The 24,661-nt window shown below is 37.7% G+C and overlaps 1 pseudogene; it reads left to right on the top strand.

Annotated features, from left to right (window-relative positions):
• Positions 1-264: 264 nt before the first annotated feature.
• Positions 265-24,426, top strand: LOC113118234 (amphiphysin-like; annotated as a pseudogene).
• The last annotated feature ends 235 nt before the right edge of the window (positions 24,427-24,661 follow it).

Raw genomic sequence — 24,661 nt, 5'->3', positions numbered from 1 at the left:
GGCATTAAAAGTGGGCAAAAGGGAGGGATTGGAGCGTAAACGTGAGAGTGTAAGAATACATGCAACCACAAGAGAAGCAGTAGAGCATATTCACTTGCGAAGCTCTACCAGTCTCTCTAGGTAGTCACATAGCCTTGCACATGCTTATACGTATTAAAATGTTGTCCAAAAAATAGTCGATGATTTTTTCAAGAGTATTTGATACCCTGTGTTTTAGATATTGACGATTAGCGCTTTGGTGAGGGCTCTCTGATGCGCGTACTGTGTCTTTAAATGCCGCTCCTCCCCCTCCGCTCTCCTCTGCTCTGGAGGTGCTGAAACGTCGCCTTTCTCGTTTCAGAGCTCTAGCAGCCATGGCTGAAATAAAGACGGGCATTTTTGCCAAAAACGTCCAAAAGAGGCTCAGTCGGGCGCAGGAAAAGGTATGAATTTAATGACTTCCTTATTTGTGATAGATCAACAGCGACTTGATTGTTAGAAGACGTTTGACAAAGCCAGAGGCAGCATTTTGTGTTCGTGGAGCTGTCCAGCAGATTCTCCAGACAGGGGAAGGAGTTTCAGGTGTGCGATTTAACCAGCAATATTTTAGGTTAAAGGATTTTTTCTTCTTCTTCTTTTCAGCTTTCTCACATGCTTATTTTACATTTTCACTGCATCAGACCTTAAACATAATTCCCGGCGTCAAAAATGCGCAGACTGCAATCTTAGCCAGCACTGCCATTTAAAAGCAACTCAGGTGCTGACAGACATCACACTTAAACCCAAGAGGAATCATGATACTTTGTGTTCTAAATGTATTGTATATAACTTCCTGAAGGAGAAATGATTCATCTCAGTTTGAAAGCAATGGATGACTAGTAGCCTAGATTAATGTGTCACGGATACAGTGCCACGTATTCGACTCCTGTTTGTCTCACCATTCATCCTTCTTATTTTGACAGATTGTTTTTCCCTAGATCAGTTTTCCTTGCATTTTCGACTATGTTATTCATTATTACTCAAGATATTGGTTGAAGCTGTCATGTTCCTGCAAGGTCAGGAGAAGGGGAGGCGGGGATGCCCTCGTCTATGCGGTATGAATACTAGCGGGAGGAGGTTTCCGAGCGGCCACGAGATCGTGAAGGCCGCTTTTAATGTGTTTGTGGAGAGACACGCAACAGTCTTTCTCTGTTCAGACCGAGATATGAATAGACCATTAAGTGTGTGTCGCTTTTGCTTGATGTTTTTGACAATAAATTGGCATTTAACTGTAGAATGGGATGGTTTTGCTTTGACAGCCTGCGCAATATTTTGCAGTTGGTATCGAGCTGAATAGGAAACGTCTGTCAGCTAGTAAACCGAAGGCGTCTGGTAAACAGAGCAGTAGTGGTTTTGCCGAGCCCGAGCCGAGCTGCAGTAAGAGGATTGTTTTTCTTTTAATCCCCATGGTTCACTCACAGACTGAAGGCAGGCCACCTGTAATGAGACATCGAAAGTGAAGATTCCCTGGAGATCCGTGTTTCATCTTATCATGTGTATGAACTGTGCGTGTCACACTGTGGTGGGGTTTTTCAGAGTGAATTGTGCGAAAGTGGGACAGGTTTTGGTAGATTCCTGGTGGAGGCTTGATGAAAGCTTCATATTTTTTCATAAGTCTTTTGGGATTTTGTGATGCCAAAATCCTCTGTAAATAGGCTAGATCAAAATAATAGACTGGTGATCACATTTATCTCATGTGTGTTTGCTCCAATTACAGAATTTCACTGCAACCTTGTATGTCATGTTATCTCTTAATAATATACTTATGAGTGGCCATTATCTATCAGAACAGTTTTAATAATGTCCCATTATAAATAAAAGATACTGTCAAAATATTATAATAATAGTAGAACTAGAAGTAGAACTACTTGCAATTATTAGACATATAGCTTTTAATAATGATAATTTTTACATAATGTATTACATATATTTTACATAATGATAATGATTATATATATATATATATATATATATATATATATATATATATATATATATATATATATATAAAGAAAAATTAAACACGAGTGTTCTCTCTCTCTCTAGCTTGTATGTGATTTTTTTAACCACAGTGCAAGTTTATAATCTTAATAGAGGTTTATTGTAAATATTTCTGTGTGTATTGCTGAGATCATTTAGACATCAAAATGAAAACATTTTCATAATGACAAGACCTTTGTGGCATTTATTAATGACTGTTTCATTTGATTGCCTCATGATATTTAATATTATTTTTCTTACCTTGATGACTCATGCTTAATGGTAATAATTAAAATCATATCTTTGGTCTGTTGCCAACATTTATTTATATTTCTCTAATTTGTATTATACTAAATGTTTGTCATATTTTGGTATAATTTCTAGTTTGTCTAGTTCCTATTATTTATGATTTCACAATTTTGATGATGCAGTTTTGAAGCCACGCAGCAAAATATCTAATCAGATTTCAAATATCTCTCTGATTTCATAAGAGCATCATGAAGCCACACAGTTCAAGAATGTTCAGTCTGGCTGCTCACAATGTCTATCAGTGTAACATGATTCCATTAAGGGTTAAGACCAGCACATTTAGGAACAGGTATACAATATACTGCCTCTGGAACAGAAGGTCCTGAGCAGGGCAGATAACATGATAAGGGGTGTAAGGGATCCTTTAATCTGAATCCCAGTGGGGACAAAATACCTCACAGTCAACTGAAATGACTCATAATCCTGTTGCTTACTGTCACAGAAAGATTGAAGCAACATGACAATGTAATTGTGAACTGAATGAAACATTGTGCTAAGCGCTGTAAATTGTTTTACAAATAATTTAATACCTTTACTAAGCAGCATCAAAATAAATAAATAATGCATGTAAATTATTTTGTCTTATGCTCTTGTGTATTGCATGATAAATGTTATCATTGTTGAAGTAGCACTGTACAGTTTGCTATAAAACATTTGCTTTTCCACAATATTTTGCAAAGATATGAGATTATTTTTTAAACATTATAAAACACTTTATGAAGGATAACCTATTTGTGGACATAAACTAGGACATCACGGTAGGGTGGAGTGTGTTTTAAAGGCCTAAGTTGGGTTAATATTTCATTGGCCGGTTGCTACCGTTGTATCGTGTTTCCAGTTTGGGCTTTGTGTCTCAGACTAGAGTTCAGTGTTGATCCTCTGGCTCTAGATGTGAGGTTTACGTCATTTGTTAAGAAATGAAACATACAGATTAGCACACACTTTGTCTTTTATAGTGTGATACAGTGCTGTTTAAAACTTTGCACTTTTAAATAATTACATATTTAGGCAATATATCTAAAAACAAAGGGAGGTATCTGGTTCTATCATTAATGTTCCCAGCAGAAAAAAAAACATTCTGAACCCTTTCCATTTGCCAGTTTTATTAATATTTTTGTGCCTTATAAGTATTGTTCCTGAATCCTGATTATAGAGCACTGCATTAATATTAATATACTGTGATGTAGATAATTTGATGATGATTATAATGATGTCATTATATATGTATGATGGGATGTTATCTATTGATCCATATCAAAGCCTCTTCCAATATCAGTGTCTTACAAAGAAATCATCCAGATGGCATGTTCTTACCATGAGGAGCTTTGACATTATTCATGTTCCCCGGGGGCTATCCCTGTGGTTTACTGAAGGAGACTCGTGCCATATACTTTCACATGTGGTGGGAGGTAACAGTATACTGAACTGAACTGTACATACAGTTTACTGTACTAACACATAAAACATGTTAGTGTGATTGTAATCATACTTATAACATTTAAGGTTGCATGACAAACAGGATAGCTGGTTTATAGAAGAACATACTGACATCTGGTTTAGCTGTACTGGGTGAAAAAAACTCAAGGTTGTTGGTAAAGCACTATGTGTGTGTTTGCCAAAGCAAAACATCCACTGCCTTTGCATTAGACTATAAAGACTTCAATTGTTTGCACAGAACCTGCGTACATTATGTCCATTGACTTCATGTTGTCATTGTATGAATGTTGTGTATTATTCATGTTGTTTGGCGTACTGAATGAAAGAATCATACTGTGTAAATATTTAGCTATTCAAACATTACATAAAAAGACTATAGCGAAAACTGAGAAGCTTTTGAATACTTCTAGCTGAGATAAAATCGAAACGGGCACTCCTCTTGATCTTAGCAAATTCAATCTTTGAGTAACAGTCAAGACGTGTTTGTTACTATGGGTAGGCAGCAAGTTGGTCATGTGACAGAAGTCCTCTTTTTGGCAGTGAGACCTGACAGACTAGGAAGTGTAATTTATGCCCATTCTTCCTCCCCCACTCCTGCTCAGCCCTTTCTGTGTGTGTGTGTCATACTGTCCACAGGGTTTTCAGACACTCTTAGAGGATTCCCTCATGGGAATTCAGTCATGGCTTGGTTGAATCAATGAGAATGCTGTGGGAACGGGTTCATGCTGGCCTTTATCATTAATTTAATGATACTTAGACATGCAAGCATTTATATAGACTACAAAAAAGTTTGGGAGTTATGTGTGATGTTTGGTATTTTACTTGGTCTAGGCATTAACACTAAAGTATTTTGTCAGGAAAAGAGTGCATGGATACCTCGTCAAAAAAAAAAAAAAAAAAAAAAAAAATATATATATATATATATATATATAATTCTCTGACTCCTTGTGTTTCTGACTCTGTTTTCAGGTTCTGCAGAAGTTGGGAAAGGCGGATGAGACAAAAGATGAACAGTTCGAGCAGTGTGTGCAGAATTTCAAAAGACAGGAGGTAAGATGAGTCTGGTCTATAGGGCTATGCTTTGTGAAGGGTCAGTATAAGTGGAAAAATATCCAGTTACACTTTTTATCTTGTAAGAGTTCTGAACGATATCTGCATATATACAACACAGGCTTGACTTTAACAATGTTTAACATGGCTCACTGCATTAGACAGTAATATTAAAAGACCAAACTCGGCACACACTTTATTAATAAAGCATACTATGAATAGAGAAGCAGATGAATCCTGAATATGACTGCAATGATTTATCTTGACAGAACTCATATAAATATTTTTAATGTGATAGTTTAATCCTTTCATCAAATTCATTAATTAGTACAGATTCTTCATAACAGTGATTATAAACACAGATCCGCTGTAAACATCCAGGGGTCTAGCGGTTGAACTTGTGCTAAGCGTGTTAACGGTTCTGGGTTCTAATCTGCCCTCATATCGTTTTTTTCCTCATTAAGACCAAATGTGCTCGTCTGTGCACAAGTCGCTGTCACTGATATCAGCGGCAACGTGCACTCAGCATGATTTCAAAAGCAACACCTTTCAGCTTCAAATCTCCTCTTATTTAACACAAACGATTGAAATTAATACTCTGCTAGTCAACAGGAAATGTTTCATTTGTAATAGATATATCTGTACCGCGTGCTGTGTCAAAAACATCTGACATGCAGCTTGCATTAACAGGGGAATTTCCGATCTTTCTGCTAACAGGGCATTCACAAATGTTCACAAAATTCATATCAGATTTATTTATATGAATGAGGCCTGAAAACGATCTGAGAATATCGGTATCCATGTGTTTTTTTCCTGCTTACAGGTTTGTAGGCCTTTTTACAACAGTACTGATTCTCATTCCTGCTGTCACTACAGCACTTCAATGCCACAGAACTACAAAAGCACTGCCAGGATGCACAGTACAGATACAATTCTCTCTCTACTCTCTTTCTTTAGAACTATGTCGGCTAATGCAATACACACTCCATTAGCTATTTCTCATTATTTGTGGCCTTTTGGCTTTTACATATATCTCAGCATTTAAAGGGGTGTTTTTATATTACAGGAGCTGTCATTAAAACCAAATAGACATTGTAGCCAATTAGATTTAGAATACAAGTGAAAACAATAATAATAAAAAAAACGTAGTAATTGTTTTCCCCAGCATATTCATACTAAAAGATTTTAATATGGAAATCTTAAAATACATTTTAAGAGTCAAGCAAAATTAATCTAGATAGTTAATTGTGATAGTTAAAAGCCTTCATGCTTTTTTTGCTCGTGAGACATCTCGAAACAAACTTTTATGAAATGTATTGGGCAAATAAAAAGTGTTTTAAATTCATCAAATGATGTTTAATTTTATATTTCCACAATTACAGATTTAGTGAAGTGTCTGTGAGGGAAGATAGGGAGGGAAAGTGTTCCAGAAGATGTGTGTGTTTGCTGAAGAAATAGCAGCAGTCTAATCCCACCCTCTTCACCTGTCCTCACTAATCCTGATTAGACTGCTTTATGCTCCATTGTGCCAGTGCTTCTAGAAACACTCTCCTCTCCTCTGCTCACCTCCTCTCTCACCTCCAGACATCTCTTTTCATTTAACCCCTCTCTCTCAAGGACTGTTTGCTCTGTACTTTCCGTAGTCATGTGATAAATTGGTTTGTGGAAAGTGAAGTACATGCAGAATAAATAGGTGCAATATTAATTTGCTGAGTCAGAGTCGATCACTACATCTGGAGGATACCAGTCACAGCCAAAACTGAACCCACACAGCATATGCTAAAAGTCTGTTTCATAAAATGCTTGTTAGAGCAGATACATGGAGCCATTAACTGCGTTGCGATATTGTACACATCAATTCTCTGCATCAGGGCGTGTAAAATACTGTCAGTTTGATACTGGTCACTTGTAATGGCCACCCTAGACTGTAAAAGACACCAGACTCAGTAAATGTTAAACAACCACATCCCAATCCTTTAGTCGAGCTAAAATAACCATTATAATATTTCACACACAGATGACATATTGACATATTCTAGTGGCCACAAGATATCACTAATTAATTTGTCTGTTAAAACAACATGAGCACCTTTGCTGAAATGTTTGTGTGTGTTTTAATCAAAGTGATGAGTAATCGAAGTAATACTTGCATATTTCAGACTTACGCTTCTAAAGGTGCATTATTTAACCATATTGTATAGATAAAGATCATCAGAGCTGGGCTTTTCATTTAAATTCTCCTTGTAGCCACCTTAGAGTGCAGAAACTGAAATGACTTCCATCTGCTGCATTAACTGGAAAGCTAACTGTGAACGCATCTTTTGTTAGTCTGCTTGTGATTTTCAGTGTGACGCTTTGATTTCAGCACCATGGACAGCAATTATTCTCCGCTGCTTGAAATGCTAGTTATTATGTTGTCCGCAGTATGAAGAGCTTTTTACTGTGATTCGATTCGCTTCAGCTATGAATTTAAGAATGAATGCTCAGAATGAATGTTTATATATATATATATATATATATATATATACGCACCACAAACTTTTAAACTGCAGAGGATGTCTAAAACTATTGCCTTTTTCTTTCTTTGACAGATCTGAAAAAATCTGAAAAGAAAACCTCACTAGTATAGCAAGGCAATTTAATGTTTACATTATCAGCCTGTGTGGTTTAATGCCTGATGTGATGGACGTTAAAAATAAATCAACTTTTTTGTGTTCTGATCCATAGTTTGAGGGCTCTAGGCTTCAGAGGGAGATGAAAGCCTACATAGCAGCTGTCAAAGGTGAACCATTGCAAAATACACTCATACAAGTACATACACATATGTGACCCTGGACCACAAAACCAGTCTTAAGTGTCAATTTATACATTACCAAGCTGAATAAATAAGCTTTCAGTTGATGTATGATTTATTAGGATCTGACAATATTTGTTTGAGATACAACTATTTGAAAATCTGGAATCTGAGGGAGCAAAAAAAATCTAAATAAAATAATATTTTAAAATACTATAGAAATATACCCCAGTGACTTAAAACTAGTTTTTTGGTCCAGGGTCACATATCTGCTTACTACTGAATTGGATTCTCTTTTTGTTATGATTTCAGGGATGCAGCAAGCGTCTAGGAACCTGACAGAGTCATTACACGAAGTATATGAGTCTGACTGGCACGGCAAAGATGATGTCATGGTTATTGGAAAGGTAACCAGAAATACAGTTGGGATTGTCCATGTGTTAGTACTAGTATTTAAAATACTGACATTATAATGATTTTGAAACAGCATTGCCAAATTTCATAAAAAGACATACTACTGTTGTTAAAGTGGGTGAAAATGAAATACAAGACCTCTGGTACCCTGAGGATTGTGTTCAATTCAAAATTCAAAAAAATTCTCACCAACTCTGGAACATTCTCTTCTTTTCTAGTCCGATCTGAAGTTTAAGAACAGGCAAGAGGTTTTGGCAGTCTCTCACACGACTCCGCTGAGGGATTTGTACTCAGTACCTGTGCCAAAGATAAAATGCTGTGGCTTTTAGGAAAAATGGGGTCAAGTCACTGAGCCATTTAGGTCTATTATGCAGCCCATGCACATGCATTTCACAGATAATTTATAAGATATATTCAGAAGGGGTCATGTCAACTGGTCATCTTAATTAATCTTCAGGCTGTTAAAATTCCCATACAGCAAATTTAATAGCTGGAATTATAGCATATAGGTATGTATAATGTATATTTATTATTTAGAGGAAAGAAATGCTTCAAGTCATTTTATTTTATTTTGAGTATCACACAAGCAATAGTGCTAATTATCAGGCTGCATATTGTTTATATTAGTGCTTTTTTCACTAGCAGCAGCAGAGAAAGTTTATGTGTCAGACTGAAGAAAAAACCAAACCATTCCATCTGTCCTTCTGTCACAGACACACAGATGATGTGGTTTGATGGAGGAAGTTATTAATAGTGAATAATGACATATGTCATTTTTAGTATGGAAGTGGGGCTGTCCTTAGAGAATTGACACTTATTTTTGTTTACTCGCACCTCACCGAATTCAGCTTCCTGGATCTGATTCGCATCCTCTGTGGATGAGTAAGAGCCTAATTAGATTTTAATTTCTCTGCTGGTGAATCGTAAATCCAACACCCATACTCATCTATGTTGCAGAAGCTGCAGAATAACATTCAGAGGGGCTTATACAGTAAATTCTCTCTTCCGTCGCTCTGTTAAATCTCTCATGCTTGTCAAATGCTCTCAGTTAATCTGACTGATGGCTGTCTTGTCTCCTCTGCAGAACTGTGATGCTTTGTGGGAGGACTTCCATCAGAAGCTGGTAGACTCTACCATCGACACACTGGAAACATATTTGACTCAGTTCCCAGATCTCAAGGTGCCGATGTCATTTTACTCATGCTGAATTGGTTTAAAGGGGAAGGGTCATTCATATCCCTGTTATCCATATTATTTAAGAGGATGCATGCGCCAGCTCAGTGCTGAGAATAAATGCAAAACATATTCAGCAGAAGGGTAACCATAGTAACCCCAAGTGTTTCCCCCCCTCCAGATACGTGTTGCAAAGAGAAGCAGGAAGTTAATTGACTATGACAGTGCAAGGCACCATCTTGAGACCCTGCAGGCTTCAACCATGAGGAATGAGAAAAAGATAGCAAAGGTATACAAGTCTTTTCTGTTTGTGCATCACAACTTGATCTTTAAAATGTTATGAAAACAGTGGTTGAAACCATAAAATTGCTGCCCCAGTGATCTGAGCTATTGCCTGAACATATGTACCATATCTGTGTGTAGGCAGAGGAAGACTTGAAAAAGGCCCAAAGGGTTTTTGATGATCTCAACGTTGGCCTGCAGGATGAACTGCCCACACTCTGGGATAGGTGAGACATTTTAAGACTGACTGCTACTAAAATCTGAGTTTAATACTAGGCTACGTGAAAAGCATTCAAAGAATCGTTTCTGTTATCCTGACGGCTTTCTATAGTTGCTGCTTTATTATTTTAATTCTGGTAAGAAACATCTGATATGATGAGACCTCCAGACCTATATGGTGCGAAAAGGTCCAAAAGAGTTCAAATTCCCTGGTTGTTCTCATTGTTGTAGTTGGACATTTTGTTGGGTTATGTTTTGACCCTTTGTTCACATTCGGCACTAACTGGAGAACAACATTATGTGGAAGAATAGCTCAATAAATAGCCACCAGTCTCTTATATAACTAAAGCCCTGCTGTGCCCAGTATAATTACTGTATTCTCAGTGGGGTGGCAGTAATAGGTACAGCCTGGTGCCCTGACAATACAAGGCTCTGGCCAATAATATTGATTTCATTTGACCAAAGGCCTTCATGGAATTTACATTTACATCCCAACATTCTACATTTATCCATTAGTTGCACAGCATGCTAGCTGTGAACACTCATGTCACTGCTGCGGTTACACGGAGTAGAGGAGGTAAGATGATGTTTTCTCAACACTTTTAAAGGGAAAGGAATATGCTGCACTGATCCAAGAAGAAATTGGGGCAAATTTGTAAAATATATTTCATGTAGATTGAATACTGTTGGTCTTGTTGGGAAAAAAAAGCCTTGCTTTATATGTTTGTCTGGCGGGAGTTAATCTGGATATTTAAAGCAACTCCATGGCATTAAGCTAGCTATATAAATGTGTGCTCTGACGTGTGGGTTGAAGGGTAGTGTATGTTTTCCATTGTTGATTGAATGAGTTAGATATTAACAAAATTCATATAGATGAAAATAGCATGATTGATATGGTAGATATGGTAACATACTATGAATAGCTGTTTTACACAACAGGAGTCATTTGCTTTGACACAAGGATCAGAGTGTAAGTGTCTAGATTAGTCATCAGTTGATTTACAGTACTTATTTATGATGCTTTTTTTATATAAATTTGTGTTTTTAAAAAGGAACAGTTCAACAATAAACATTGTTTGCTAATCTTCATGTCATTCTTTAGTTCTTTTTGCCCATATAATAAAATTATTTCTTCCTGCTGTGGATCACTTTTTTTTCTTCATACAATGAAAGTCAGTTGGGTCTAATGTTGCTTTGGACTCCTTTGACTTTCTGTTAATTGGACAAAAAGAGTCGCATTTTGGAACAGAATGACTGAGTAAATGATGTGTAAACTATGCCATTTACTACTTTAAGTATTATTGTAGATTATAGTATTTTGATGGTAATACAATATGTGCTGTATCTTGTTGTCAGCTGTATGTTGTGGTGAATATGCTCCGGTAAGCATTATGCTGTTTTGAGCTGAAAGGGTCTGTCTGCTCACTGGAGCAACATCCTGGTTACATAATCTATCCAATCATCAGCTTCCTCTCTGCACCAGACCCTGCAGCCGTGCTCATTTCAGCTCAAACCAGAAAGCATAAATGACTGAGATACATTAATAACTGTTGCAGACATCAATGGCTGTATCACTTTATATTTGTATTATTTAGAATTTTAGGGTTCTAACGGACATGCAGGCGTGAACTGAGGCATTAAAGCTTATAGGAGCAACTTGCAGATATGATTCTGCATTCTTTGTTTCAAAAGGATTAATAAGCTTTACTATTTTGCTTGATGTATTAATGTTTGAGATGCAGAGGTTATTTGACTTTGGATCTCTTTTCACTCGTGACCCTGGACAACAAAATTAGTCATAAAGGTACATTTTATGAAACTGAGATTTACACATCATCTGAAAGCTGAATAGATAAGCTTTGTTAGGATAGGACAATATTTGGCTGAGATACAGCTATTTGAAAATCTGGAATCTGAGGGTGCAAAAAAATTAAATATTGAAAAAATTGTCTTTAAAGAGTTCCAAATGAAAAAGTTCTTATCAATGCATATTACTAATCAAAAATTAAGTTTTGATATATTAATGGTAGGAAGTGTACAAAATATCTTCATGGAACATGATTTTTACGTAATATCCTAATGATTTTTGGCATTAAAATACTTACAATGTATTTTGGCTATAAATATACCCCAGCGACTTAAGGCTGGTTTTGTGGTCCAGGTTCACATATATGTGGTAAAAAGTTATTGATATTTTAAAACAGAAACAAGGAATTTTTAAACTCTAAATGTCATCATCAGTGTCCATCTGTTTTTCCTTTTGTACACCATCCAGATGCTTCTTCAACATATTGCGCACTTGTTGGAGGCCGGAGCCTAATCATTATTCTTCTCCTTTCCTCTTTGCAGTCGGGTGGGGTTCTATGTAAGCACCTTCAAAAACGTCTCCAGCCTGGAAGCCCGATTCCATAGGGAGATCTCTTTTGTGAGTTAGATTAATTTCTAAAGCTCTTGAAACTGTTAACATGATGTTCCTCCTAAATGTCTCAAACAAAACACAAAGCACATGTTCCTCCTTGTGAATCATTCTTGTTTCTAGACACTTTTGATTGACATCCGAGGAACAGTTCCTGCGACATGAGGGTTTATAGAGGCTACTGTGTTATCAAGAGTGGTTTATGACAAAATTCATGGCTTAAATAGTAAGATTAGGAGCTTTGTTTCTGATCCATGTAGTCAGTCAAAGAAAAGCTCTAATGCTTCGCATGAAATCTCATTTTTGATTCAAGCTGCTAGTTGTGCAGCAATTCCTCATGAAAGACGGATAAAGTGTGTGTGTGTGTGTGTGTGTGTTAGTTTTCAAAATTACAGAAGAGACACTGATGAGCTATTGAGTGATATTTCTAGGGCTGTTTAACTCTTAACAGTGTGGGAGAACAACTTTTTTTAAATGCACTGCCTGCTCTACATTCATCCAGTAGATAACTCTTTAAATACTCTTTGAATATTGCTCCAAATACTATTTTCTAGTTTTCTATTTATTATATTTATTTTAGACTTATTTATTATAATATTTTTCTAATGTTAGAGACATTAAACAGTGCTAATTGTGCCTCTTTAGATCCACATCTCTCATTTTGGGTCCACACTGAAGGTTATAATGTTTTAGTTGTGCACTCTGCATTGGTAGATTATGTTTATTATTAGACACAGCATGTTGCTGTCACTGGGCATCTATGCATTGTTAAAGACGTTTTTTTTTTGCCAGAAGGGTTAAACAACGCTGCTCTGCAGAGGAGCTACTGCAAAGTTCTGCTCTATTTGTGTCAGTGTGATCCGTATAGAGGTCAATGCATCACTCTATTGACGCATGCATTATTTTTACTTTTATTGAAGGAATGAAAACCATTTGTATTCCTTTATTTCACATTAAGAAAAAGCCATTTGAGCATTTGGTGTTCATGAAGGTGATGATGAATTATTATGAACGTATTATGATTTGCATAATTAGTTTTTATTAATGACTGAGATCATGTACAAGTTTATGCCAACAAAAAGGAATGAAAATAATACAAATCTTAGCAGGCGCAGTATCACATTCGGTAGTACCACAGTACCTGAATGACAACATTTATTTCACTAAGGTTGCCTAAGGCAAGTCATTTTGCTTTAGCTCTTCTCATAATTATTTTTTTCCAATGACTTCTTTCTCTATGTTTTGGATCCAGCTCTGTCATAAGCTGTATGAAGTGATGAATAAGCTCGCTGAGCAGCACTCGGACAAAATGTTCACGATCCAGGGAGCACCCAGGTAAGGAACAGTCTTTAACCTCCATTAACCTCCCTGCACAGAATGCACTTATTCACTGATGGCACTAATGGTATATATTTTTACCACTTTCAAAGAAGATAAGAAAACGAGATTATCGCCATAATTCTGGCTTTTAATCAAATATTTATATGGTTTGGCTCTGTTCGTGTTCTTTCCTGTTACAGAGTGAAACGGTAAGTGTAATCACATCGACTGTTAGTGTATGTAAAGACATGGGAGGTTTACTTCCTCTAAAGTGTTCTAAGTTTAGAAAGGAAATTTGAGAATTGAACACCTTTGTTCTTTGTGAAAGAACACCTTTGAGTAAGTAAATGTCCTGTGGTTTGTAGTGCAGTGCAGCACTGTGCTTGACGCAGATGATGATAGTGTTTAGTTTTGTAGATCTGGTAGGTGATGAGTAATTATGCAGTAGATGTTTCTCCTTCGCTTGTTTCAGTGAATCTCACTGTAGGTGCAACAATTTACATTGAAATGGGTGATAAGCAGAGCACATTGTGAAAGAAATGATACATTTTATGGTACTTGGACACAATTGAAAACTTTGATGAACTGAGACCATCTCTTAAATAGTTCACATAGCAAAGCACGGATATGTTGCTTGCAAGCTGCCCTTCTTAGAAATCTCCCCTAAGAGCTCTGATATAGTGAAAATAATATATTCAGAACAAAAGAAGCCTTGATGAGTTGGCAAGATGTTATTTGTGTGTCATTTTTGATTGACAGCGACTCAGGGCCACTGCGATTAGCGAGGACTCCCACCCCACCTGATGATGAGAGCCCAGACAGCAGCCCAGCTGTCAGCCCCAACCACACACTTAGGCCCACATCCCCTGGCCCACCTCGACCCAAATCACCTTCACAGGTAGGTCTGAAAACCCCTCCAAAGTCCTGCAACATTGAGAAGATGATTCAAGTAGTTAGGAAGTTTGTAGTATATATCATAATGTGTAGCACTAAAATGAGTACAATGATCTCCTTGACCAGTATTTGTGAGGTTTTGATTTGCGAGGTTCAAAGGCACACATGATATCTCTTCATATTAGCTCAAAATGGGACCTCCAAAACCACCTCCTCCAAAAGTTACTCCAACTAAGGAGCTCCAACAAGAGCAGATAATTGACCTGTTCGATGGAGGGTTTCCAGAGATCAGTGTTACGTCACCACAAGTGAGTGAGCATTCACTTATTTTCCTGGTAATGTGGAATAAGAATAATATCTGCTAGTAGTTACATCTGCAGCATTCCTATTTTTATTTTTTCTTACTTTAGCCAAACGAAAAACCTGGAGAATCTCTCCTGGATTGGATTTTGATCCATTCAAGCCGGATGCCAGTACACCTATTGGGCAGACCCAATCACCCATATCTCAGGTCATTCTTAACACTTTGCTTATTTTATAAAAAAAAAACTTGAGAGAGTGACAGGTCAAATGAAAACTTTTATGTCTTAGCAATCATTTTGTTCATATAACATTAATCAATCATTAAGGAAATAGTTGGCTAAATTATTGATTTGTTTGTCTTACAGACACTTCCTTGGGATCTTTGGGCGGTAAGTCTGCTTTCTTTGCTTGTACTCCCTGATCTATGTGAGCTGATGCAAAGGAGAGAAATCTTGGTGCTAATAGTAACTTGGTGACAGAATCCTGTCTCCTGTCCTGATGTCAAAAGATGTGGTCTAGATTTGTAGTCTCTTAAGACAATAAATTTGCACTGACATAAAAATGTAAATTCACTGTAATTTTATGACAAGATCAAAGATGTTCCTCTCGAGCATTAATTTGACAGCAAATACCTCTGATATCTCTGTTCATTTCTAGGGAAATGCTGCAGAGCCTGCACAGCCCGTAAGTAATGAATGACGAGAGTGTCTTAGTAAAAAGCAATTGCAAATGTAATTAAAGTTCACTGCCAGATTTAACCTCCAGCTTTCAAGACTTTGGACAATTGGCTGATAACTTCTTAAATGTTCATTTATTCATTAACTTTACAAATTAGATCCTGTCCTCCATTTCTCCAGTGTGACATTGGATTGTGGTTTACACATTTTTATATACGATGGTTTTCATAAAAGCTATTCCTACTTACTTTCTTTAATCTGTGTCTGTCTGTGACAAATCTGTCTCCATCTTTGGTGGCCCCCATCATAGGGGAAACTTATTTGCATAGTAACCACTTGTTACCTTTCTTTCCTTGACCAGGCTGCAGATGCTGGCTTCACTGCCAACTGGGCAGCTGACTTTGGCTCTTCAGCCACTACAGGTACAGAGGAATTTGGAAATGGTCAACCTGCAGTGGATGAGCAGGGATGGCCACCTTCCGAAGGTTGGCCTACAGAGGCAACATCACAGCCTCCAGAAGAGGCAGCCACAGATGAGGTTAGAGCCTGGAATCCAGAAAACTATCTTGAGCCAGACCCAGACTGTGATCCCTGTGCTGTGGGGGGTGATGAGGCCAAGCAACAGCATCCAGGACAGGGGAAAGAGAGTGTAGAGGAAGGTCAGACAGACTGGGCTAAAAATCAGGTGGAATGGGCAGAAGAAAAGGCAGGTTGCAGGTCAGAGGAGAGAGATGCAGAGGAGACAGCGGGCTTGCAACCAATGCCTGGAATCATATTCACTGATGAGTTTGGTCAGGAGATTCAGGATACCACAGAGGGCATAGGGGGAGATAGTTCCAGATGGGGTCTGTCTAGCCAGGTTGATCTAGACGGATCCGGCTCAGAGTACGAGACTGCTGAAGAATGGGGTGATGTCCCAGGACAAAATAGTGGGTGGGTCAGTGCAGATGATGAGCTTGAATGTGCCGAGAATGAGAATCCCATTGTGGCTCCAGAACAAGGCACTGTGGCCAAAGAGTGCTTTGCAGATTGTGGCACAGGTGATGGTGTCCTCGAGCAGATTACCCCTGCTGACTCTGGGTTCGGTGGTGATGCATTTGCATCCAACTGGGATCAGCCTGAAGCAACACCATCTGCCTCAGAGCTTGAAAATGAAAGCTTGGATGAGCCACTTGCAGATCCAACCAAAGCAGGAGCAAATATGCCTCAAAATTTTCTTGAATCTACTCTAAGTTCAGACCCATTTGACACTGAAGGTAAAGATCCATTTGGTACAGGGGATGATCCCTTTGCAGCATCAGGGGATGACCCATTTGGGAATGTAAATGATCCATTTGCGACCTCGGACAAAGATCCCAGTGGCTTTTCTGGGAGTGAACCCTTTGTTACTACAGGCAGTGATCTTTTTTATACCGAAGGGTTATCAACGAAGAGTCCAAAAAGTGGGTTTCATTCTGATCCGTTTGCAGAGACCCAGCTAGGAGACAAAGGACAGTGGGCAGCGGACCCCTTTGCCACTGAATTTACATCAGACCCTTTTGCTACTGGGGGTGATCAGGACCCATTTGCTAATGAGATCACATCTGATCCTTTTGCCAGTGAAAGCGGTGGAGACCCATTTATCAGTGAGAACAACCAGGGGTGGGCAGGGGGTTGGGAATCCACCGGGACAAAGGAGATTATTGGACAAGGAAAAGACTCTGATGTCTTTGAGGACAAAACTGGATATGCCAATGGGTTTGCCCAGTGGGCAGCTTTTCCTGCACCAGCTGCAGACTCTGAGAACTCCAGTAAGGGCTCCTGGCAGGAGGTGAGTGATAGCAGTGGCTTCTTCTCTTCTGATGGCCAAGGAAACTTTACCGCAGGCTGGCCAGGTGAGGCTGTTCCATCTCAAGACCCCTTTACCTCCTTCCCTGGGCAACAAGACACCTCTAATCTTAAAAGTACCATTGCAGAGGAGAAGGTCTATCATAAAGAGCCAGAGAACTCAGACCTGTCAGAAGACGAAGTTGCAAACCGGAGATACGGAAAGTTATACCAAGAAATAGATACAGAGCTGGAAGAGGTACCTGACTTCCTGCAATTCTGCTTAGTTTAGTGTAGATTAGACTACAGCAAGATACTCCCCTCTTTTCCTGCAGATGAAGTACTGTTTTCCTGTTACAAAACCCTTCTGACCCCGGAACCCCTCTCACAGCCCACAGTCCCAAGACCTGTTCTCCTCTCTCTCCTTTGCTTGCTTTCATTGTTTGTTGTTTTTGCTAAATTCAAGTAGAATTTACAGTCCTCCAAGTGTGTGCAATTACAATACATGTCTTTGAGGGTTTACATGCTAATTATTTATTTAATTCGGTTTAGGTGTCCAACAAGGCTTTTAACGGATTTTCTAAGGTAAATAGGATCTTAGAAAGATTAATCTAACTTTTTAATAGATTAAAAGAGAGTTCATAATGACATTATGAATAACTGACAATGTGGCCAATCACAACAGCCACATTGTCCCAACTGATTGTGCTTTCATAATGGCATTGTAGCAATGCTTAGAATTGGTTGTTTTGAAAAAAAAAAAAAAAAGGATGAAAAATTTAAACAAATTTAAGAGCATCTTTAAAAAAGATAAGAAATGATGGATCTCATCATTTTCAACAAAATTCAACCCCCAGGGAGTTTCAAAAATATTCCTGACATGTATTTTATGAGTAACAAATACTATTAATTTTGTAAATGATGACAACAATTTTACAATGAACATGTAGAACCCAGCGATAAAAATAACTGTGGCCCTGCTTTAATAAACCAAAAGCTGTTTTATATCTATCTATGATCCCTACTAATTCCTCTTCCCCGAATGATCCATTAAACCATTTCTCACAGGAATTATAAAAACAAACAAACAAACAAACAAACAAAAAACAGTCTAACGTAGCTGATTATATTTTTCAGAATTTATACAAGTACATTTGATTTGCTTAACTCTATCTTTTTAATTCTCTGTTATTTTTTAGGAAGCAACAGTCCCAACATTTGTGGCCGACTTTGATAAGATGGTGAGTAGACTGAAGTAACTGTAATGGTCTGTACTTCTTACTTAATGGGTGTCAATGGGCATTTTTATTTATTCCCATGAATATTTCCATGAGTATGTCTTTATTTTTTTTTTGTGTGTGTGTTCGTTTTTCCTCTTTTTATTTCTTCCCCTTTTGTAGAAAACTGTTTTCATACGCATTTTTATCAAGACAATTTTGTCTCAAATTCTGACTGTACTACGTACATAAATACATCTGTCATTGCTTGTTGCAAACTATATATTTGAAAGTGTTTTTAAACCTAAGGGTTTTAATACTAGTCCAGCAGTGAAGGTGTCATTGGACAGTCTTTCTGTTTGTTCTCTTATAAATGTATATAAAGTCTGAGGTTGAGGCCCCAGAGGGTGATGTAGCTGAAGGAGAAGGTGAAGCAGCCCCAGCCTCAGTACCTGAGGGTGGGGAGGGTCCTGTCACCACTCCCCCTACAGACACACAACCGGCGGAGATCACTGCTTCAAGCCCCCCTGCAGAGACTGCTACAGTGAGTGACAAAGAGTTAAATCATAGACGTCATCAGTAAAACTGTCATCACCATCGTCATCAACGCCATTGTCAACGTTTTTACATCAGTGTTTTCCATCATTACTGGTATCACTTTCATCACTAAATCATCATCCTCATTATAGCTGTTGTGATCGTCATCTTAATTTACATCAATCTGTCAATACTGTTTTTATCATTTTTAATAACCGTGTTGTTAGAATTCATCATCATTATCATCATCATCATCAGTGCATAAAACAAGATTATTGCCCTTGCTGTCATGATATGATCATCATGTTATATTTTTGGCTACATACGGTACATATGTATTCTCTCACATCAGATCAGAAATGAGCTGTAGTCATTGATCATATCTGTGTACTGTTGTTTATAAAGAGCACTGTGGAGTCTCCGGTGTCTGCGGAGACTGAGGCAGCTGAGCAGGTTGAGGTATGTACCTCTGAATAATCATTCTAAACAGTGCCTGCATGTTGGCCATATCACCTTTTGTATTTTCAAAACTCAAATGTTTTGGAAAAGAAAGTCTCTTGAGTTCTGTTATTTTAAACATATTTGATTTGTTTTAACACTGATTTAACAAATGTTTATTTTACATTATTGAGAGAATTGTACATACATATAATTGTTTTATTATTTTGTTGACATGTAGATTTTTTCCATAACACAAAATTGCATGCACTACCAGTGCGAGCTCTGACTTTTCGTTTTTTTCTTATGTATTAGCCAGTTACATATGTTTCTTTTAATGAGTTATTTTTATGGAGGTGAATTTTGAATGTGTTTATTTGTGTAAAATGGCATACCAAATATTATCATTTTTATTACTTTCTTTTTTCATTTACACATGCTTTGGGGTCAGTTTTTACTATTGGTTTTATTTTTCATGAGCAACAGTAGGAGTCAGAAGCACAGTTATGTTGTAGATCTTAAAATAACAGTTTTGGTTGACCCTTAGATTAAATTGTTGATGAAAAAGTCTCAAACATTCTTTAGCTTCCAGTTGAGGACATAGAAAAGGAGCAACTCAGTGAAGAAGCCCCGGTAACTATAACTTATGTCCATTGAATGACATAAGAGAAACTCAAGTTATATGCAGCACCGTTGCATATGTGCTTGGTTACTGTATCTATCAAGTTCTTGTTCTCAGTAGTAATGCCTTTTGGCATTTGCAATGTCTCCAAATGAATATTAATGTATGAGATGTAAGATATGACAAGAAAACAGGTGGTGTTATTTGGAAATATAACATAAATTGGAGATAGCATGGATGTTTTTTTATTTGCATGTAGGATTCTGCTTCCATCCAAGAAACACAGAAGGAGTCACCTACAGAGGCGGCTCTGGTAATTGCATCCCTATATATTTAATGTTACTGCAGTACTGCTTTTTATTAGTAATAAAGGCCTTCCAGCATCACATTCACTGAGATGTTCATAAGCATCCAGGCTCTGATACAGATGGGTAGTAACGGTTATGAAGGAAAGCCAGACACTGGCATGACCAGAGACAGATTTATTGACTAATCACTGCAGTATGTGTCATTATTAATTTGAATAAATGAATGTGTAATGATGCTGACAACCACATTTCTTTGTGTGTAGGCTACTTTTGAGGATAAAGAGTCTCCCATTGAAGAGACTCCGGTAACTATTCAAGTCTAAATAAATAAACTAACTTTTATAATACTGTTATTATATTTTTATTTCATGTTATTATTCCAACATTGCTATTTAAATATTTACTGTATTTTTATTTATTTATTTATTTCTTTTTGCAAATTGTTTTGTATCATCGTGAAGCCATATGAAAATACTTTTTTTTAATTTATGTATTATTCAAACACTAATATTGTCAGATATTTCTTGACTATCTAGTTGGGTTTCCTTAAAATTTTCATTCTTAATATTTTTTTGTGAGTTCTGCAGAATACCTTGTAGCGTTTTATAAAGAGTCTCAGTCTGATATTAAATCATCATCTGGCTTCACATGACACTTGGTGTGGTTACCAAACTGATGCACTGGGACAGGATGGTAGCCACATATGTCATTATGCAGAATGCTTTTTAACAGTGTGTGTTGATGGATGGAGACTTCTAACATGTGCTGTGGCATTAATCAGAACCTATAACCCATCTTTTTGTATGTGTATCTTTTATTTGAAGTTTTTGAGGGTATAATGAGCAGTTGCAACACCTGGCAGCACAACAACAAACACTGTCAGCTCTGACATAATATATTCTAATCGTTCCAAATGCAAAACTTTGTTTTTAGATCCAGAGCTGATTAGAAGGCTAACGCTGCCACTGTTTCTGCCATTTCTGATTGTACCTTTAATTGATTTTCATTTCATATTTTCTTCCCTGGTCTTTTAGTTTTGATCCATAAGGTTGCACACATTGAATCCAGTTAAACAGAGATGATGTTATAACCTGATCATTCCCTTGCTTACTGAACCTTTAAATAGTGTCTTCACTGATGACTATTATTACCCCTCCAATCACCATGTTCGGTTTCCATGGTGACTGCGTTCTTACATCACCATAACGGGCAGTAATTTTACATTCTCTCTTTCGAAGCACATTAAGTGACTAAGCAAGTGGAGCAAAAATGTTCGGGTATAAATATTATCTATGCATCTATGTTTAGTTGAATCTGCATTCAGCCGCTTTGAATTGTATGGGGATTTGGAATTTATTTATGTAGTCCACTTGCTGAAAGATCAAAAATGGATTCCATTTTACCGTTATCCTTGGCTCGTTGTTGAATGAGTTATGTTGAGTTCTTTGATGAATTCTTCACATGTATATTGAGATCATATAGTCAGTATGATCTGAGGAATGTTCACCCACACTACTCTACTTCATCCAGTAGGCAGTGATCATCCACTATGAATCATGATCCCTGTTCCTTCATGCCGTCTGTTGAACATTTCCCCTAACCAAAGTACTTGACTTTTGGTGAAACTCAAGTCTGTTTTTTTCTGAGAACTGACTTGCCATTCCTCATCAGGGACAGTTTTAACCTCAGAAGTTAAACTGGTCCCTGCATCCTTCATTGTGACACTCTGAGTGCTCCCCTCCGTGGTTCTGTAAACCGATCCATCCACATGAGTGGCTTGTGTTGAGTGTTCAAACACTGGCTCTCACTCCTGAGCACCTCTTCCAGACTATAGATGCCAAACCAGAGGAAGAGGCCAAACCAGGAGATGAACCAAATAATGTTGAGCCCAAACCAACAGATGAACCAGATATGGTTGACACCCAACCAGGAGAAGTTCCTGATAATATTGAGCCCAAACCAGGAGATGCTCCTGATAATGTTGAGCCCCAACCAGGGGATGAAACCAGTAAGGAGGGTGCTGCAAACAATGGGAATGAGGAGGTAGATATTCACCTGTGATTCTGTACTTTGGTATGCAGGCCATTGACAAGACCCTGGTTTCTTTCTAACCGTTCTGGACTGTACTTTAAAACTCACTGAGACTTAATCACTGAATCAAAATGTCAGTTATTTTCAGCAATGTTTTACAACAAAGCCCCATTGTGCAAGAAAAGGGGTTATTTAATGTGATGTAAAATGTTACCCATTTTTCTTTTATTCAGTTGTTTTTATTTATTACATTAAGTATGTATTACATGTATGTGTATTATGTATCAAGCTGCTTGTCAAAAATGTACTTGCATATCTTCAGGTTTATTACTTGAGTTGCATGTTGAGTGATGCTGCTTCTTTGCCCCACCTCAGGAAAAGATGCCTATCCCTTCTGTTGTTATTGAGCCTGCCTCTAGTAATGAGGGGGATGATGACCGTGATGGTGATATCATATCTCCAGTAGCAACCAGTGGCAATGGGATGATCACAGAATGCCAGGCAACCAAAGACATCTCCTCTGGAATGCCTCCTGGATACCTTTTCAAGGTGAATATACTGTAAAGCAAACACAATTTAAGGCCGAATCCGGACGCATTGCACACTGAACTTAAAAATTTCCATGCCTGTAAATATCTTAAATATAATGTGGATATACAGTACAGTAACCTTAAAGCTTTCTCTGAGAAAAATAGCCCATTACAGTGTACAGAATATTCGGCCTAGCAACAAGATGAACAAATTCCTATGCTGTCCTGCAGGCTGAAACGATGCATGATTTTGAAGCAGCAAACCCAGACGAACTGGAGCTGAAAAAAGGAGACATTGTTTTGGTAGTACCCACAGAACTACCTGAAGATCAGGTAGGATTTGTCTTGACTTTTAACTTTTCTTATGATAAACGTAATGTGATTTTGTTGCTCATTTTGTTGTCTCTTCAGGATGCTGGTTGGCTCACTGGCATCAGAGAGAGCGACTGGCTACAGCATGGCACTTCGGCTCAGAAAGGACTGTTTCCTGAAAATTTTACGCAGCGTCTGGAGTAAATGACCTTCGGTGTGTTGTGAGAAGGCACATGGATCTGGACGTCTGCTGACCGAGCCACTCACTATAAAGTCTAAAGTACTGATGACATCTGAACTATCAGACTAGACAAACACCACATAAGAGGAAATAACACCATCGACTAAACGAAGCAAGAGGAGACAAAAATATTGTACCTACTCTGAGCATAAAGAAAATAACCAAGCATGATGTGATAGTATGGTCAACCTTTTCTCAGAAAACCAAGATCAAATCCCTGTTTTTTGTTTGTTTATCTGTGAGCAGCAACGAATTGATGTGTGCTTTGTTGGAACTCTGGTGACCTCCACATGTAATTCCTGTCTGTCGAATTAACTCAAGTGAAAGTTTCCCCTCTAAAGACAAAAAAGTGATCTTATCCTCTCTGCACCAAGCGTATTGTACTGACTTTGTTGCTCTGCAGCGAATTTTATCAGAATTTGTAGTGATATGATCTATTTAACCATTCTAAGTGTTACACGGAACTTGTGTTTTCTTTGAGATATTTCAGATATAAATGTGACATTGCATCAACGTTAGTGTTCTCTGTAGTTTCACGGCTGGCCGTGCGCGGCTATGGTGGTGGTATTTGGCATATATTTAATATTGACAGTTTATGACCGAGACTTTCAGTGTTTATGCCAAATTAATCAAAGTCCTCTTGATGAATATGTGTTGAGTTCCTACAGCATGAGAAATGTTGTGAGAAGAAATCTGAAATATTGCACCTGGCTATTACAGCTTTGCAAAACACAACATGTAGCTCCCTATAATTACAGACATTATGTGTATTATATTCATAAGGACATGAACGCAGAACTTATCCTTGAATGGACGTGGGAATATTCATTTGTGAATGATGTTTTATGTTTGGAGAAATTGTATTTATTCAACTTTATATTTTTTAGCCAATGATGAGGGGGAAAGTTTGGGGTGGGAAATCAAAAAAATATGCAATATATGTCATTGGTTGATAGAGTTATCATTGTCTTCATCGTTTGGTTCTGAGACAAAAAACTGCATCACTCCTGTGTTAGTATTGTTAGCTTCACTGTAGAGCATTTCTGTGATGTACATATCTGTGCTAATTTAACTGTAAAGTGAATAAAGAATAGTTCGTATGAGTCGTGGTTTATTTTCATGAAAGGAAACAGCATCAGTATAAATATTATGTATACATACTGGTTATAGGCCTACAAATTAAATATCCTGTGTTGTACAATCACTGGTCAGGTTAGAGCATTTAAAAGAACTTTCAGTGTAGTTAAAGGGATAGTTCAACGTCACTTGTTGGTCCCCATGGACTTACACAGGGGTTTTTCCCCCCTCCATACTATGAAAGTCGATGGGGACC

Source organism: Carassius auratus, chromosome 2 (genome assembly GCF_003368295.1).
Source record: "Carassius auratus strain Wakin chromosome 2, ASM336829v1, whole genome shotgun sequence".
NCBI lineage: Eukaryota > Metazoa > Chordata > Actinopteri > Cypriniformes > Cyprinidae > Carassius > Carassius auratus.
Note: the sequence above shows the minus strand (reverse complement) of the source record. Positions and strands in the feature narration are given on the sequence as shown.